General features: G+C 58.9%; 1 protein-coding gene and 1 long non-coding RNA gene across 38 annotated transcripts in view; one reads left to right on the top strand and one right to left on the bottom strand.

Moving 5' to 3' along the window:
- Positions 1-3,188: 3,188 nt before the first annotated feature.
- On the bottom strand, positions 3,189-15,036 carry LOC138925352 (uncharacterized). The gene is made up of 2 exons (XR_011441382.1): positions 14,908-15,036; positions 3,189-4,696 (listed from the first exon to the last, which is right to left on the bottom strand). It is a non-coding gene; the product is annotated as an uncharacterized lncRNA (long non-coding RNA).
- Positions 13,711-17,942, top strand: part of NCOR2 (nuclear receptor corepressor 2) — a 205,793-nt gene continuing 201,561 nt past the window's right edge. For 35 of the 37 annotated variants that reach the window (XM_070275487.1, XM_070275485.1, XM_070275482.1 and 32 more), the window contains exon 1: positions 13,725-13,985. The gene's annotated coding sequence lies outside the window, so the exon portion shown is untranslated. Of the gene's footprint in view, positions 13,986-17,942 lie in introns of all 37 variants that reach the window. The other 2 variants (XM_070275478.1, XM_070275480.1) reach the window with 2 other exon arrangements.

The following is a 17,942-nucleotide window of genomic DNA, read 5'->3' as shown; positions in this document are numbered from 1 at the left end:
CGTGCAGCTCCGAGGAGAATACGGATTGGAAGTGACACGGATACGGGATTACCTCTGATCACAGATTGTTGAGCAAATATTCAAGAGGCAAAATGGTGTGTAGAGTAGGCCACGTTCATGTGAAAAGAGGGCATCCTTAGTCATCAGGGCAACGTCCATCCAAAGCACCAGGAGACACCGCTTCACCCGTGTGAGGAGGCTACGAAGAAAGGAAACACAATGACAGGGCTCAGCGAGGATGCGGAGAAACTGGAGGCCTCCGTGCTGCTGGTGGGATCGTAAAACGGTGCATCACTGTGGAAAACAGCCTGGCAGTTCACAATGGGAAACGCAGACTTGCCCTGTGACTCAGCAGTCCTGCTCCCAGGTGTTCACCCCAAAGGAACTGAAAACCGGGACTGAGATCCACGCACGTGAATGTCGAGAGCGGCAGGTGTCACGAGAGCCAGGGGGCGGGAGCGGCCCCGAGCCCATCAAGGGATGATGAATAAACACGTGTGGTCCACCCACACAATGCACTGACTCAGCCACGACGGGGGGTGACATACCAACACCTGCTATGACCTGGATGACCCTTGAAAACCTCACGCTAAGTGACAGAAGCCAAAGGCCACAGTGCGGGAGTCCATTCATGTGAAGCGTCCAGAACAGGGAGATCCACAGAGACAGGAAGCAGGTTGGGGGTGGCCAGGGGCTGGGGGTCGGGAATGGAGAGTGACTGCTGATGGAACAGCCTTCTCTTTGGAGCGAGGACAGTGTCCTGAACTAGACAGTGAACATGCAGACGCAGGGGAGGACACACATATCTGTACACACACGTCTATCCCAGCATGGAACACGCACACACGTCTCTGGAAGAAGGAGAAGCTGACGGCTGGGCTGGGCCTGGCGAGCGGACCGGGGGCTGCAGGCTGGGAAGGGCACAGACTTTTTAATCGTATATCCTTTGGGTCTGTTGGAAGTGATTTTATGTGTTAACACGTGCGTGTGTCATTTTTTAAAAGTAATAACGTCTCCAAGTGAATTGTACACAAAGAACAATGTCAGAAATTCCGGAGAAATAATGAGATGTCAGAGACGGCTCCGCTGTGCAGAGACGGGGTCGCGGGGTCAGACGGCAGGAAGAACGCTGAGTCACTCATCTTTGATGCAGCCCTGCCTTCACCGCTGCGGACAAACGTTCTTTCAGCTCCCAAGGGAGGAAGGTGTGTTCCACAGAGAGAACTGAATTCATGGCTGGCCAGGAGGCAGTGAAAGGAGGCCCAAGAGAAGCTTTTCTAAAACGGAAAATAATGTGGATTCTGGAAAGCCCAGATGGGCTATGTCTGACAGCAAGAGAGCTTAGCAGAATTCTGGAACAGAGTTTTACACAGATGGGTTGTGACTGTTCAGAAGAAAATATGATAATCACAGAAGCTAACACAGGTCCACTGAGCCACCTTGTGCCAACCGAGGTCAATTTCCTGTTTTAATGGGGAGACCACCCTGGTAGACCAGATGGCCACTGAGGACCCTGCCCTCCCAAAGGATCTGCAGAATAGTCGCTTCATTATCTTTATAGCAAGAAGGATCAATGCCTTGATTATCTGCCTTGTGTTCTCGGCATCTGCTTTATCTGGCAATATTATTCCTATCCCACATGTTTTGAGGTCATTTTCCCTAATAGTTATTTATCTATTCGTAAGCTACTCAGACTTATTTTAGTATTTATTTATTTTAACCTGTATTAGTCAAGAGTCTTTTGGAAATCCAGTTCAAATGGTCTTAAGCAGAAACGTCTGGAGGTCCATCAGTTTCAGGCATGGCTGGATCTGGGTGCTTAAATAACACGACTGGCATCTGCATCCTGCCGTCCGTTGGATCTGCTTTCCCTCGTATTGGTTTCATTCTAAGGTGGATTCCTCAAGTGGAGGAAAGACGGTGCCAACAGCTGTTGGATCACCTCGTATCACCTTGGCAACCTGCGCAGACAGCGGGCACTTCTTGCCTGAAAGCTCGGGTTACTGGCAGCTCTGATTGGCCTCACTGGGGGTTATGCCCAGTCCTGAGCCAATCCCCATGACCGTGCCCGGGACCGTGCCATAGCCTCTATACAAATCACAATAGAGATTATTTCATTTAGCAGTGGGACAGGAAAGGAGCCTAAAGGAAAATTGAGATGCTACTATTGGGAAAAGAAGGAAAAACCCAGCCTAATCAAATGATGAGTTATGCAAATATTGTGCATGGGAGAGAGTCCTAAATGGCCCCCGAAGCCAAGACGAATCCGCTCTCGTCTCCTGTGCCTCTCCCTCATTGATACACAGAACGAGAGGTGACTAACTGAGAGGACTCTGGCCCATGACAACTAGAGGGACTTTTGTGGGTCTGCTCGTACTCGGGTCACAAAGTGGACACACGTGAGACCTTCTGTCGAAGTGAAGGCTGCGTTGGAGGGAGGGGCTGGGTTGTGGGAAGGCAGCTGGGGGCTGAGCTGGGAGGATGGAGAACAGAGGACGGTGTCCAGGGACCAGGCAGTGTAGCCACAGTCCCTGCAGAAGCTGCCGACCTCTCCTCTTCTGCGCTCTCCACTGGGCATGGGGGGGTCTCCTGGGTGTGTCCCCCGCAGAGGTGGGACCCATGGCTTAGCATCCTCCTGATTAAGGCAGGGCAGACGTTTAGGTCTGGAATGTCAAGCACATGTCACCCAAGTGCCAGCGGCAATTGTTTGCAGCAGCTCCCTTTGACACTGTGTTGCAAAGAATTAAAGGGTTTATCTGGAATCAAGGGAGAAGAGTGCTGGGATCGATTAGTAATGCCTGCCCTGGGAATAGACTAGGCAGGGATAGCAGGCATGTTTTATATTTGCTGAGACCCGGCAGGGCCTTCCCAAAGCTGTTCCAAAAAGAGGAGGTATCAAGAGGCCACCCCAGAACTGAACACAGATTTATTTCCATCAAATGCTAAATGAAATAACCTCTAAACAAATAGTGCTGTTCATGCCCTGTCTGTCCCCTCATCCTCCTCTTAGTCTGCATTATCTGCAACAGGTGTTTGTGTGCATTCCACTCCAACCACCCAAAATAGGCCGGATAACGATGACGGCATCAGACGGATTCCCAGACTCCAGTCATGCCCGAAAAGCTTCACATTCAGAAACCAGTGCACCATCAGTTCTGTTGTTTAGCTAATATTTTTCTTCAAAGTGCTTCACTTTCTAGAACATTTTATTAAAGAATATTTTACATAGAGAAAAGGCACAACTTAAAGAATTTTCATAAAATGAACACGGAATAACCAGCACCGACTTCAAGAAATATGGCAGGGCCGGCCCCATGGCCGAGTAGTTGAGTTCGCGTGCTCCGCTTTGGCGGCCCAGGGTTTCGCTAGTTTGGATCCTGGGTGCAGACACGGCACTGCTCATCAGGCCACGCTGAGGCGGCATCCCACATGCCACAACTAGAAGGACCCACAACTAAAAATATGCAACTATGTACTGGGGGGCTTTGGGGAGAAGAAAAAACCCACGAGATTGGCAACAGATGTGAGCTTAGGGCCAACCTTTAAAAAAAGAGAAACAGGACATTCCCAGCCCCCCCAGGGCGCCCCGCTCCTGGACCTCTTTTCCAATCACTACCCCCAAAGGTGACCACTACCCTACTTCTGACCGCATGTTAATTTTGCCTGACTTGGGGTTTTAAGTCACTAGAGTCGTACCGTCTGGACCCTTTCGTGTCTGGTTTCAGCCGTGCTATGGGTAGCTGTGCTCTAGTCTTCCGTGGGGTAAATATACAAAATTTCTCTATTCACTCTGGGTGGACGGGCATTGGGGCGGTTTTTCCTCCGGGCTGTAGTGAATAAACTTGTGCGGACACCCTTGTGCACGTGTTTTGATGAACACACGGACGCGGGACACATCGTGGGGTCACAACGTGGGCACGGGTTCAGACACGGTAGGTAGCATTTTCCAAAGTGGCTGGAAAGTATATGAGAATTTGCCTGAACTTTTTAAATTTTATTTTCTCGTGTAACTATTTCAAAGTTCAGAAAGATGGGATCTAAACTTATTTTTAAAAGGAAATTGCACAGCTATCATAAAAGGAAAATCGGGATCACTTGCCACAAATAAAAGGTTATAACAACTATTATAAAAAGTAATCACTCTTAAAAAGGTCCGTCTAAAACCTATTAAAAAGCTCCCCACTGAAGAGCGCCTCACCCGCGGATGACACGTCCGAAGAGACCGCTGGAGGGGACATTGCGGGTTCCCACCCTGCCGGAGGGACCCCGATTTTGTTGGGGTTCCCACCGCTCCACCAGCTGTGAGCCCCACGGGCGGCTGGGCCCGCCCCCCGCTCCAGGGAAGGCCCTGATTGGTCTGAAGTGAGCCGATGGGCACGTGACCCAATTCTGGCCAATGGGGGGTTTGGCACGTTGTGCGGGCTGCACCTGCCGCTGGCTTCTGTGCTGGGCGCGCTGGGCCGAGTTGCTGTGTTTCTCTGAGCCTCGGTTTCTTCACCTGCCATGTGGCTGATCAAGGTAGGAGGGGGGACAGGTCCCGTGTGCCTAACGCTCAGCCAGCGCCCCACTCTTAGGAGCACCTCTCACATGGCTGTCCTGGGCAGAGGGCTCGCCCGGTCCTTCCCCACCAGCTTCTGGGACGGGGTCTTGAGATGCAGTCCTCTTGAGCAGCTTTCCATCTTAATTTGGGGAGAAACTAGAAAAAAAGTCTACAGTCAAGGCAGTGGGACAGCACTGACGTTCTGGGCCCTGCCCTGGGGAGGGGACCGAGGGGGAGAGGGTGGTAGTGAGGCTGGTCCAGAGCCGAGCTTTGCCTGCCTTGACTCATTTTATTCTTAGGACAATCCTGCGGACTAGGTCCCGTTATTATGCCCATTTTACAGATGAGGAAACTGAGGCCCAGAGAGTGACTCAGAGGGAATGTGGCAGAGCCGGATTTGAACCCAGACCATCTGATGCCCTAGCAATGATCCCCTGCTTTCTTGTAGGAGCCCTGATTTTATTTAAAGACCCTTGCCTCTCCCTGTGACTCAGGAAAGTGTGACGCACCCTCAGCTCTGGGGGGAATCCAAATTGGTCTCAGGCGGTTGCTTGGATCCCATTTCCTCTGCCAGAGATTGGTTAAACCCTGGGCATGGGAGCCAGTTCTGGCCAATGAGACATGAGGGAAGGGCTGCTGTGAGATTTGGGGAAGCTTTCTTGTTCTTCATGTGCTGGCTGTTGTGCCTGGATGTATTAACTGGAGCAGTGGCAGCCATTTTGTGGTCTTGAGGGAATTTGGGATGAGAATGAAGCAGAGGATGGGAAACCAGAAAGATGGAAAGAAGCTGGGGGCCCATGACAATGGGACTCAGAACTGCCGTCCTGATTTCTTGCTATGGGAATTACCAAGCGATCCCGTTGTGTAAGCTGATTTGAGCTGGGGTTTCCGTTTCTTGGATCGTAATGGATGTTACTGAACGACTATCAGCTGCCTGCAGACAGGGGCCGTGCCCTGGCTTGGTTGCTGTTGTATCTCCTGCTTGGAACGCTGCCTGGCCCTGAGGTGCTCAGTTAATATTTGTCAAATGAATTGACGAAGCAGAGTGGCTGGAACAACCAAATGAAAGCTCAAAGAGCAAGCACGGCAAAGGCCGGAATCCCCGAGGCGGCACTGTAGGCCTCGCATCAGTGTCCCAGCTCTCCTCAGGACCACCCACGGGCAAGGGGGTGCATGTTTCACAGGGGAGGAAACTGAGGCACGGCGAGGTTTGGAAAGATGACGCATGGATGGGAGGAGCCTGACCCGCCCGCGTGGGACACCCCTCACCCGCGGCTTGGACTCCAAGAGCCTTGAGAGTGGAGGCCAAGGGGCTCCGGCGTGTCCCGTTCCATAAATAGCTTCAAAGGAGGCCCAGGAGCGCGAACCGAAATTTCCCCTCCAGCCGGGAACTGCCTCACAGGTGCGCACGCCCCGCCCCTCACCTGGCCCGGGCTTGTCCCCACGCCCAGCCCGCCGGGCGCTGCTCCCAGCTGGCGGGGGATGGGCCCAGCCAAGCCTAGGGACCTCTGGGGGCGGGTCCTCCTCGGCTGCCGCCCGTGTCCCCACACGTCACCTCTCCCTGTGGGGCCTCCCCCCTGGGTGGGGGGGTTGGCTTAGGACACCAGGTGGTGAGTTCCAGGAGAAAGAGCAGGAGCCGAGGACTGGAGCTTCGAGAGGGGCTCCTTTCAGAGCGGGCAGACGACATTTCATCAAGGACAGGGAAGGCCAGAGAGCAAGGTAGGGCCATCTGGGGAAAAGCATTTCAAGTGGAAGGAACAGTCAGTGCAAGGGCCCTGAGGCAGCACTGCAGATGTGTTTGAGGAAGCCACCCAGGCCCTTCCCCTTCCCTGCTGCATCCGTCTTGCTTTTCTGGTCCCGGCAACATAGTCTAGCGAAATGGAGCATCCTGGGATGGCAGGTGCGATGACATTGACAATTCAAACCGACCACATTCCACAGGGGGGCCAGGGAGCCATATTTTTGGGTACAGGGACATCAACCCTGTGTCGCCTGTGGCTGCTTACTCCATCGCTGGCCTGAAGGCCTCTTCTGAGCAGTGGAAATGACAGCGACAACAGTGACCCATCTGGACCTCCGGGATGGTGCAGAGAAGGCTCCGGAGCCAGATGGAGCTGGGCTCAAAGGTGTCTCGCTTCCCAGGTGATGGCCTGGGCTGGTGGTGCCTCCCGAACCTTGGTTTCCTCATGTGTGTGGTGGGGACGGTAGTAGTTCCAGTTTTATCAGGTTACCGGGCGCCTCAGCGAGAACGAAAAGTAGCTTACGCTTATAAAGCGCTTACTACGTGCCTGGCAGTGCCTGCTTTACGCACATTAATTCATGATTTTCACAGTAATCCTACAAGAGAGGGTCTGTTCCCCATTGTGCAGATTACGAAACAGGCTCAGAGAGGTTGAATAACTTGCCCAAGGCCACACAGCCGGCCGTCTGGTTCCATGGTATGTGTACCTAACCATCCTGCCACACAGCCCATCTAGATCAGTGACCTTGGGAGAGGCTCCCGAGCCCGCGGCCCGTCTTAAAGGGCTCTTGGAGAGCGCTCTGTGAGATGCGGAAGGCCCCAGCTCTTGAGGCCTGTGGAGGGTCTTGGACTGTGTCAACTCACTGGATTCCCAGAAGCACCGGTGATGTTGGCCAGGCAGGGAGTGTGGCCCATTTTACAGACGAGGGAAACTGAGGCTCAGGGAGGTGAAGCGAGTTGCCCATCCTAACACCCCAGCCATGCTGGCCTGTTGTCCATTCTCTGAACGTACCAAGTCACTTCCCACGGCCTGGGCTTTGTGTCTGCTCTTCCTTCCCCCAGACTGCTGTTCCCGCACCTTCTGGCTCCTCCTTCTCAACCTTTGGACGCCATCTTCAGTGTCACCTCCTTCGGGAAGCCCTCCCTCCCTGGTCACCCCGTCTCAGACCTGTCTCTCTCCCCTCCCTCCAGCTCTCTCGCTCTCTCGGTGCCCAGGTTGCTACCTTTGTGGCAAAAACCAACATTTTCACCATATTCTTTCTTCACTTGTCTGTTTTCTGACTCCCCAAGTCCCGCCCGGAAGGGAAGGGGCTCCACGCAGGGCATTAAGTGGCCTCTGCCCTCTGAATGAGGCACTGCCCCCAGAGGCCAGTTCCACAGCCTGACCCTGCTGCAGGGCGCCCGGACGGACGGCCGGGCCCTCTCTCCACACCCTGGACTCCCGGCTCCACGCACGTCCCATTCACTGCTGGGTCCCAGGGCCAGCCTGAGACACGTTTGTTGAGTGACTGAATGAGGTGTCAGAATCCAGATCTGGTTCAAAACTGTGGATTCTTTCCATTTCAACTTGCTTTCCCTGCTACCTGGGGCCTCCCCCGGGATTTTGGGGCCGTGTGCACACAGTGTGGGGCCGTCAACAAGGGCACTAAAAGGCCTGGAGGGCCCCTCGGAGTCAGGCGAACCTGCCACTTGGACATTTTTAGAGTGAGAATTATTATTGGCTCCGTCGGGCAGAAGCCAGAGGGGACCCAGGAGGGACCCACGTGCTCGACTCCAAGACCACAGGCCTCGCCGGCGGCGGACAGGCCTCTGGGTTCTGATCTGTGCTTGACCAGAGGCCTGAGCTCTGGGCCGTCACGGGCCACGCAGGCCAGGGCCGCTCCGAGGGCCGGGGGCCGCAGCCCCTGCGTGCGGACTCCTCCCGCATCCCGACAGCCGGGCACGGCCGCCGCCCTGGGAAGGCAGGGTCTGTTCTCGGCTTCCCAGGCCCAGCTGGGAGGTCAGGCCACCCAGGGGCTAATTCCTGACATTCTCCGGGAGGCTGAGAAACAGCAAATGTGGCGCAAAGATGCCGGAAAGGAGACCTCCTTGAATCTCAGGAAAAAACCCAGAAGCGCACGCAGGGACGTCCAAAACCAGATGTCCACGCTTAAAAAAAAGAAAGAGCTTTCGTTATGCATCTTTACACAGTTCACATGGGACATGGTTAAAGTAGTCGCCCCCACCTCAGCCCCAGCTCCCAGCCCCACCACCGCCGCCCGAGGCAACTCCTGGTATCGATCTCCTGTTCCTGCAGCCGCTCCAGGCTCCCACCACGTCCCTGCCCGTACTGCCCCCCCCATTCCTTCTCCTTATACTGGCCTCCTTCTTGTCCTTGAATACGCCAGGCGTGTTCCCACCCCAGGGCCTTTGCACAGGCTGCACCTTCTGCCCGTTCCGTTTCTGCCCAGATACCACATGGTTCCCTCCCTCACCTCTGTTGGGTGGTTGCTCACATGTCAGCTTCCTGCCTGGGGCCTCCCCACCCCAGTGGTACACACTGTCTTCCTTTCCTGATTTATTTTTTCTTCCAGCACTTAGCACCTTTGGATACAATGTATAATGGATTCATTTGCTTTTCCTCAGGCATCTCCCCTTCTGAATGTCAGCTCCGAGCAGCAGAGGCTTTGCCTGTCTCTGTCACTGCTGAATTCCCTCCACCTGGCGTGGCGCCTAGCACATAGTAGGCACTCCTGAATTAATAAACACCCTTCCGGAAGCATGCATGAGAGTCAAGCATGTACGTGCACATTTACCCCCCCCTCCGTTTTTGCACAGAAGGTCCCACGTTGCGCTGCCAGCTCTGCACCTGCCTCTGTACCCGCAGTGTAGCTGGGAGCTCTGCCCTGGGAACGCACAGCCTGTGCTCGCTCGGCAGGCTGCAGACTGCTCCCCTGGAGGAGCGCCCGGCACGCACGCAGCCAGCCCACCGGGGTCCCCTTGGGCCGTGCTGGCCGCCCACACGTGGGGCTGTGGGCACCGCTGTCCCCGCTGGATGTCTCCCCTTGAAGGCACAAGTCTCTGTTCGGTCCTGCCCTGGTGCAGAGACTCAGGCAGATGCCTGGGGGACAGGAGAACACCCCAGAAATGCAGCCCTGGGGGACAGCGGGCCGGCTGTCCTCAGAGGTAATCAGGCCGTCAGACAGGGGCTTGATCCTGTTCCCCATCCTTCTTTCTGAAAGGCACACGGTGTCATAAATAAAGGCGCAGATGCCAGGAAGGGGGGAGGGTGGTGACACTGCAGTTTCTTGCAGCCAGTGTGGGGGTGGGGAGGGCTCCTGCAGGACTGTGGGGCTGGAGGGGGCTCCCGACGCCTCTGTGCGGGGAGGGACGGGGATCTGGGGCGCGCCCGGTCCCTCCAAAGCCCCCTGTGGCCTGAAATTTAACTTTGCTTTGAACAGCCGCATGTTTTTCTTACCCTTTAAAGGTTTTTCAGCCCCCAGGCATTGACATAACTTCCTATTTGGAGTGTCCGCTCCCCACTGATGCCCATTCCTGAGGGCCGGGCCTGATCTCCTTCACTGTTCCATCCCGCAGCACCCGGCACACAGTAGGAGCTTACTAAGTGCGCACTGAATGGACGAAGCTGGGATGCATGCATGGAAACCAATCTTTTCCACCTCCTGCCTGCCCTTTTGAAAGAGGATGCCCCGGGCACGAGGAAGTCTCTGCTTCCCGCTCCCCCGCCCCTTTCATTCTGGGTGGGAACCCCCGACTGCTGAGGGGGAACTGGCCTGGGGAGCCGATGCTTTGCAGGGGTCACGAACAGGCCAGCCCCCCCGAATGTGCGGTTTGGTGCACTTGTGTTTTAAACAGAGGGTGGCTGTGAATGCCTGGGGACAGGCGAGGCGTGGGCCACAGGCCCCACCCATCTCTATTATCACTTCTCCTCCGGTCACTGGCTCGCTCCTGCCGGGCCCTGTGGACTTTTCAGTTTGCAACCCCTGTTTTAAGGCACGTGAAAAGTGTGAAAACTGTGTGGGAGATGTTCCGTGCGTCCCCAGGCCCGGGGTGCACGTGAGGCTGGCCCCGGAGATGCTCCTCAGGGCCGTCACTGAGAGAGGCCGCGAGAGTGAGGGTTTCCTTGCATGTGCTCCCCAGGCCAGCCGGGGGCTTTGGGCTGGCTGGGGTCAAGAGGCTCAGAGCCCCGTGCCCTGCAGCCTGCGTTCTGACTTTCTAAACGCCTGGCTTCCCCAGGCCTGCCCAGGGGGCATTTTGGGGGGCAGGCCCGCGGGAGCAGCTGGAAGCTGGGTCGGATGCCGTGGTCGCCCTGTGGACCCAGTTCGCGGGCACGGGCGTCTCCTGGGTGCCGGGCCCCGGGCTGTGCTGGGGAGACCCCGCCGGCCTGCAGGTTGAGATGGATGGAGGGAGGCAAAGTCTGGACTCTGAAATATGACAGAGGAGAGAGTGCTAGAAAAGAGGGCTGAGAGGCTGCCATTCCCACTCGTGTCTGGGTTCTCCAGGGCCGGGCCTGACCCCCGGCCAGCCCCCTTCTCTCCTGTGTGTCATCCATTCATTCATTCCCAACACATCTTAATCCACTGCCTCCTGTGGGCTGGGGAGACAGCAGTGAGCTAGACAGATGAGGTCTCTGCTCTCAGGGAGCTGACATTCTGGTGACAAAAGACAAGATATAAGTGACAAACGCCCCAGATAATTTTAGGTGGTGATAAATGGTGAAGAGAATGAACGAGTGACGGGTTAGCGAGTGCCTTGGGGGTGCTAGACAGAGGGTCAGTGAGGGCCTCTCTCAGGAGGCGACATTGAGCTGGGACCTGAAGTCAGAAGATTGCTGTCTCAGGCAGAGGGAACAGCAAGTGCAAAGGTCCTGGGGCAGGGGTGAGCTCGATAGCTTGCCAAGTATTTAGGAGGGAATGGTTGAATGATTGCAAAGGGACAGTGGGACCAGAGCGTAAGGGCAGAATTTGGCCCCAGTGGGCCAGAGCCTTCTGGATGTAGACCACATCCCTCACCCTGTTCCCATCCGGCCAGGGCCACTTACTACATGGTGCCCATCGTCCTTGGTGACTTCCTGAACTCAGTCTCAGTCTCCTCACCCATAAAGTGGGTATAGTGACAGTCTCACCCTCACGAAGGCTTAAGGAGAGGTGTGGGAAGCTCTTAGCTAGTATTGTTACTAACCTGCAGTCCGGGGGGCTTAGAGGCTGGCTGGGGGCAGAGTGTTCTTTGGCAATTTTTCAAAGCTGCTGTTCCCATCAGTTACTTGTGGATCCCTGGGGTTGCCGCTCAGAGCGCGGGAGCAAGCCGTCCCGAGGCGCTGGAGAGGAGCCGACCTGCGGGGCTGGCGGTGGGCGGGGCTCGGCGGCGGCTCCTCCCAGCTCGGGCCTGCGGAGCGGGGTTCTGAGCGCCCCTCTGGAATCACTAGCTGAGTGAGTCCAGCAAGTGAGGCTCTTACTCTCCCTGGGCCTCAGTTTCCCCATCTGTAACGTGGGGTCAATACCAGGACCTCCCCTCTGAGAGTTTCTGGGGAGAGTTCATGAGATCCCGCCGCCCAGGAGGCCGGATTAATAACCGGGTTGACGGGAGTGGGTGAGAGACGGCAGATGCTCTTCGGAAAGACGCCTCCCCACTCCTGGCCTCGGTGTTTCCATCTGCACCACGGCCCGCGCAGAGGACGCTGCCCTTGGAGTCTCTGCTTGGCTCCCTTGAGGGGTTTCCAGGTGACCCCAGGACGTTACAAAGCCGACGGTCTCCCTGCCTGACCCCCTCCTATGCCTCCAGCCTCAGCCAAACCCCAGGGCAACCCTTGGGAGGCAGAAGCCAGGAGAGGGAACCCCTAAAGGTACCCCAAACCCTCCTCTTCCAGGGCCAAACCCCAGCTGGATCTCCTGACAATGCAGATCCGGAGTGTTCTCAGGTGACACTGGGGATGGGCCTAGGAGGGCTGCCTGCTGGGGGGAGCTGGCTGGGGGGCCCCCTGTTCCCACTCTCCCTCCCCCAGCCCCTGGGGACTGCCAGACCCTCCTTCTGCAGCTCTGGCTTTTTGCCGGTGGATTCCCACGGGCCGGTTGGATAGCAGCGGAGCTGGGGGGCCAGACCCCGGGGTGGGGTGGGGACCCTTGACCTGTGACCCCCTCTGTTCCAAGCTGCAAACTGCTCCTCGCCCCTCCACATACACTCCCATTTTTCCAGATTTTGTTAGCCCCAGGTGCTCTCCCCACCCCCCCACCCCCCCCAAGAACTAGCAGCCGGAGGGGGCAGAGAAGGACAAACTGCCGCAGGGGAGGCGGGCAGCCCCCGCCTGCTGGCAGGAGGCGCGCTGGGCCCTGGAAACCGCATGGCCGCCTCCCCGCCGCAGCCATTGCCGCTCCCCCTGGGGGTTCTCAGATGTTGGCAGATGGCACAACTGAATCTGCTGAGACGCCGCTCCAAAAAAGGAAAGTTGAACTGAAAAAAAAAAAATTCAAACTCTCCCACATCTTAAGGGAAGCAGGGGAGGAGGGAGGCTCGGCCGGGGCTCCCGTGCCCTCTGCTGTTGAAACAGACCTCCCCTGGTTGGGGGGGCATCCTGGGCGGGGGTAGGAGGGGGCGAATGAGGACAGCCAGTTGTCAGGGCCGCCAGCGGGGTTCCTGTCGGAGCTGTGAGCGCCTGTGTGCGGCGGTCCACACGTGTGCTTGTCTGTGACCCGCCATGCGTGTGCTCCTGGACGTGTGTGCCCCACCACAGGCTTGCAGCATCGAGTCTGCGCATCTGTGTCCCTGAATGTCCCAAGTGGGTTCACTCAACAACGCATTATGGAGCCCTACCGTGAAAGAGCAGCGTCCAGCGTCAGGAATCCCCACCCCCACGAGACGGGGGTTCTAGTGTGTGCATTCGTGTGTGCGTCCCACTGTTTATCTGTGGGTGACCTTAGATTCGAGTCCACGTCCCAGGCTGCGCCATGTCTGCCGGGGTGGGGGCGTGAGTATCCCCGCGGGCTCTCCTCGCCTGCATCTGGGGAGGCTCAGCGTGGGAATGTTCGCTGCTGCGAGTTCTGCGTCCTACTGTGCGCTACAGCGGCCGGGACTGAGCTGGACCGCGCGTGTCCCCGCGCATCTGCGTGCGGCCCTCCTCGTGAGCCTCCTCCCCATCCACTGGCCACTCCTGAGTTAGAATTTAATAGCTGAAACGCAATTCCAGGGAAGTATCTGGGGCTGGGGAGGAGGAGGAGGGCTAAAAAGAAACTCGGCCTCGCGCCCAAGTGTGTGTGTGTGTGCGCGCGCGTGTGCGGGCGAGTGGTGCGCGCAGGGCCAGGCGGGCGATGCGGGCCCTTTAAGGAGCCGGAGGGGGCCGGGCCGGGGCGGGCGGGGGGCCGAGCCACCGCCTCCCGGGCTCCCGCCCCGCCCCCTCCTCCCCCTCCCGCCGCCGCCGCCACCGCCGCCCGGGAGCGGAGCCGCGGGCAGACCGGGCCGCACCGGAGCCCCGCGTCCGCCCGCGCCCCGCCCGAGCCGTGCGCCCGCGCCCTGCGCCCCGCGATGCGCGCTAAGTTGCGGGCCGGGGACCCGGGGCCGGCGCCCTAGGAGGCGGCGGCGGGAGGATCGCGTCCCGGCTGGAGGCCGGGCCTGCTGCGCGCCCCTAGCCGGATCCGCACCGCCGCTTGCCTGAGCGCCCGGGCGGCCTGAGCGCGTCCCGAGCCCGGGCGCCGCCGCCGCCACCTCCGCGAGGTGAGTTGGGACCGGGGGTCCCCGCGGAGGGCGGGGGGGAGGCGCGGGGCACGCTTCCGGGGGATCGGGGGAAGCTCGGGCTGCGCACGCGGCGGAGTTGGCCGGGCCCCTGCACTCCCGAGTTGGCGCTCTCGGGGGGTGGCCTGCTGGGGAGCTAGGCGCCCCAGCGACACTGCGGCCCGCGTGCGTGGGGGCGCCGGGGAACTTAGGGGAACTCCAGCTCCCCAGCGAGGGGGCGGGAAGGAGGGAAGTGGTGTGGGGGTGGGCCGGCGGGGGGGCGCCCTGGAAATGCGCAGGGCAGCCCCCCACCGAGTGCCCCAGCCCTGGGGGCATGGCCGCCATGCGCCTCCCTCCTCCCCAAGCAGCCCCGGACTTGGGGGAGCGACGCTGCGCCTTATTTTCCAGCGGTCAGAGCGGGTTTGGGGAGCTCTTGGAGATGGCACCCCGGGTCCCCGGCCTGGCTCCTGTGGAGGGGCGCATGGGGGCTTCCCGCCGGCTGGGGGGAGGGGGCTGGCGGCGCGGCCGCTCCAGGTCAAGGGACCGGGGGGTGCTGGGTGGGGGTGCCCCCGGGAGAGGCGCCCCTTGTTCCCCCCTCCCCCGCGGGCCGGTGTTCCTGGTGTCTGGGCCTGCCTCCCGCTGCTGGTGACGCCTCATTGGGCCGCCTCCTGGTCCCTCCCCCGGGCTGTGTGGATACTTCGGATGCCACTAGTTTGGGAAGTTGGAATTCAGAGCTGATCCCACTTGGGCTGGACCCAGAGGCCCCAGGTCCATGTGCTGGGGGAGCATCCCCAGAGACCCGTGGGGAGCTGGGGAACCGTGGGGCGCGCCTTCCTCACCCCGAACGCTTGCAGGAAAAAGCCCGAGGGAGGGAGGGAGAGAGGGCCAGGCGGGCGGGCGGGCGGGAGGGAGGGACACGCTGTACCTGTGAGCCGCCGTCGCCCGGGCCCAATTAGCGTGGGGCGCCCGGCGTTATTTTTACATTGTAGGTCTGTGTTTTTGGAAGCGCGTGTCCTCCGCCGGCTGTGCGCGCTCCGGCTCTCCCAGGGTCTGGTGCAGGCGGCGGAGGCGGATCTGTGCTGGCGGCTCTGCCTCCTCCCTTCCTCCCCCTCCTCCTCCCCCCCTGTTGGTGAGAACTGGTTTTATTATGATTTTTTTTCCCTTTTGCAGATTTGGAGGAAGGATGTGTGAGGGAGGGAGGGAGGGGGGAGGGGAGAGGATCCCTGTGGGCTGGATGGGGGAGTTCTGGGCTCGTTGGGTTGTCTTATCGGTGGCCTTGACTTTGCCCTTTTTAGACCAGATCTGGGTCCCTGCGGCTTCTTTGATAGAAGGGGCTCTGCGCGCCGGCAGAGCCGGGGGGGGGGGGGGGGGGGGGGGAGGGGGGGGGCGGCCCGGGCGTTGCTGTGCACGTCGTCGTGGGTGGCCTGTGCTTTTTTTTTTGGTGGGGGGGCTAGCAGTGAGAGAAAGGAAAAGACGCGAGCCGGGAGAGCCGAGCCCCTCAGAGCCCAGGCTGCCGCTCAACTCCTTGGGTTCGAATCTTACTTTTGTCACTTTGCTGGCAGCGTGACCCTGGACCATTACTAAGCGTCTCTGTGCCCCAGGGTTCTCATCTGCAAAGTGGGAGGATGGCAGCCCCGAGTTTAGAGGGTGGTTGTGAGCCCCGAGGGTAATACTGCATAGAGGGGGTTTGTGTGTGTGTTACCAGGACCACTGTTATTGTTATTATTATTTCTGGGTTCTAAAACTGGGCTTTTAATCCAGCGGCCTGGGCATCTCTTGCCTGGGGAATGGAGGGTCTAGGGGCGAGGGGGCCTTCTTTCCAGCCCATCGGCTTTTCCCGGTGAGGATGGAGCAGGGCAGATGGTGCCTTCGGCCCATTGGACAGATGCGCAGACCAAGGCGCCCCCTGGGGCGGTCTGGGTCCGGCCTCCCCACGCCCGCCGCCGCGTCCCCCTTGGAGATGCTCCTGCGCGCGGTGCCCGGGGCGTCGCGGGGCCCAGACGCGGGGGCGGAGCCGGCGGCCCAGCCCTGGCCCTTCCCGGGGAGCCATTGGCGCTGGCTCCGATCGATACTATTGACGAATCCATGTCCATGGTAACGTGGCTGTCAGGCCCGGGTGAGGGATGCAGACCCCTCGTGGGGCTGCTGCGCGCCCCCTCCCTCCCTCGGCGAGGCTTTGGCTGCGTGGGAAGGATTTATTTGGCATAATCCGTTCTTTTCCCTCCATTAATAATTCTCATGCCGCCTCCTAAAGATTTGCGAGAGCTCTGCGAGCACGCACGGAGCTGCCGGAAAGCGGGGCGCTGGAGACAGGCCCGCAGCGAGATGGTCCCCGCCGGGGCGCCTGGGCGGGCCCCCAGCGCCTGCCGTTCGTGCTGGGGAGGCTGCCGGGCCTGCTTCCCCCTGACCGCGAGCTGGGGGTGTCCTTGTTCTGTGTTCCCACCCCCCACCTGAGGCTGGGGGTGCAGAGCTGGGGGTTCACGCTGAGAGTTTTAGGGGGACGGTCTGCACCTAGGCAGTCCCCGGCTGGCGGCTGGGGGGTCTCCTGGGCTGAGAAGCCGAGACGCCAGGCGGGAGGGCTGGCCCGGCCCCCCTCCCACGGCTCCCCAGGCGGCGCCCCCATCACAGGCCCCTGAGGCGGCGGGTGTGCTTTTCTCTCCTCTTCTGTTTCCTTTTCTTGTCTCCTCGCCAACAGCAGCCTCCCCGGGTGACACTTCTGAGACTGCGCTCCCTGCAAAGGGGCCAGCTTGCCGGACCTGGGGATTCCTGCCCCAGGCACCCGGGGAGGGCCAGGCAGCCCAGGGACAGGCCAGAGGTGGCATCATGAAAGGCCTTGTCCCAGAGGTGGGTATGGGGGTCCCCAGGGAAGTGACGCTTAGGAGAGGCCACTGACATCCTTTGAGGGTCCTTGGAGGTGGGGAAGAGGCTTTACAACCTATCAAGTGAACTTTGGTCTAAGGGCCGGAAAATACTATGTATCACATAATACCCATAACAACCAACATATAAAGCACCTAGTGTGTGCCAGGCTCTGCCCTCAACAGGAATCCACTCGTTTACGCTTCATTACCACCCTGTAAAGTCAGTGCTATTATCATCCCATTCTATAGAGGGTGACATTGAAGCACAGAGAGGTTAAGTGACTAGCCCAAGGTCACACAGTTTGGATGTGGCACCGACGACGGTCATTTGGTGCAGCAAGAATTGACGGCAGACCTGCTCTGGGGCGCTGCCGTCGAGGATCGGAATGAAGGAATTATGTTTCTGATTTGAGCAGCACCTACAGACTTCTGCCCCAGGGGGCAGGAGACTGAGCGCTTCTCCCCAGGATTTGGGGAGGAGACACTGCCAGCAGCAGGCCTGGCCTTTCTTTGAAGTCTCTTTTTATCTTAAACATTCATGCAAATTTGGCATTCGCTCTGGCGACAGGGCTGTGTTTATTTTGAAATGAAAACAGGGTTTTGAATTATTTAGCATGGCGTGTCCGGGCTGCAGACAGCCGCATCGGGAGTGTCCGCACGCCGGCGGCAGCCCTGCGCTGCTTGTGGCTGGAGACCTTGAGGGGTCCTGGGTGGACGGACAGATGGCAGCTTTTTCTCGTTTTACAGATGATGTAGGTCAGGGGCCGGCCCAGGCCAAGGTCGCACAGTGGTGTGACTTCCATTTATTAATGATCAAAATCATCGTAATTATCAACCCTACTTTAGGCTAAAGTGAGACTGCTGCACCCAGGCACTTCCGCCTCGCCAAGCCCAGTTGGGCGAGGAAGATTCTTTCGGTTCCTGAGTCCGTGAAGAGCCCCCGACACAGTAGGGGAGGACGTCTGGGCTGGGAGGGTTCTGTCCACGATCCCCATGAGGGAACCCGCTGAGCATTTCTCGTCCCACTGAGTTCAGGTCCTGGCAGTGATATCCCAGGGCGGTGCCCCGGGGCTGGGCTGTTTCCTGCCCCGCCCCAGGC

Source organism: Equus caballus, chromosome 8, assembly GCF_041296265.1.
Source record: "Equus caballus isolate H_3958 breed thoroughbred chromosome 8, TB-T2T, whole genome shotgun sequence".
In the NCBI taxonomy this organism is placed as follows: domain Eukaryota; kingdom Metazoa; phylum Chordata; class Mammalia; order Perissodactyla; family Equidae; genus Equus; species Equus caballus.
This window is presented reverse-complemented; position numbering and strand designations above follow the sequence as displayed.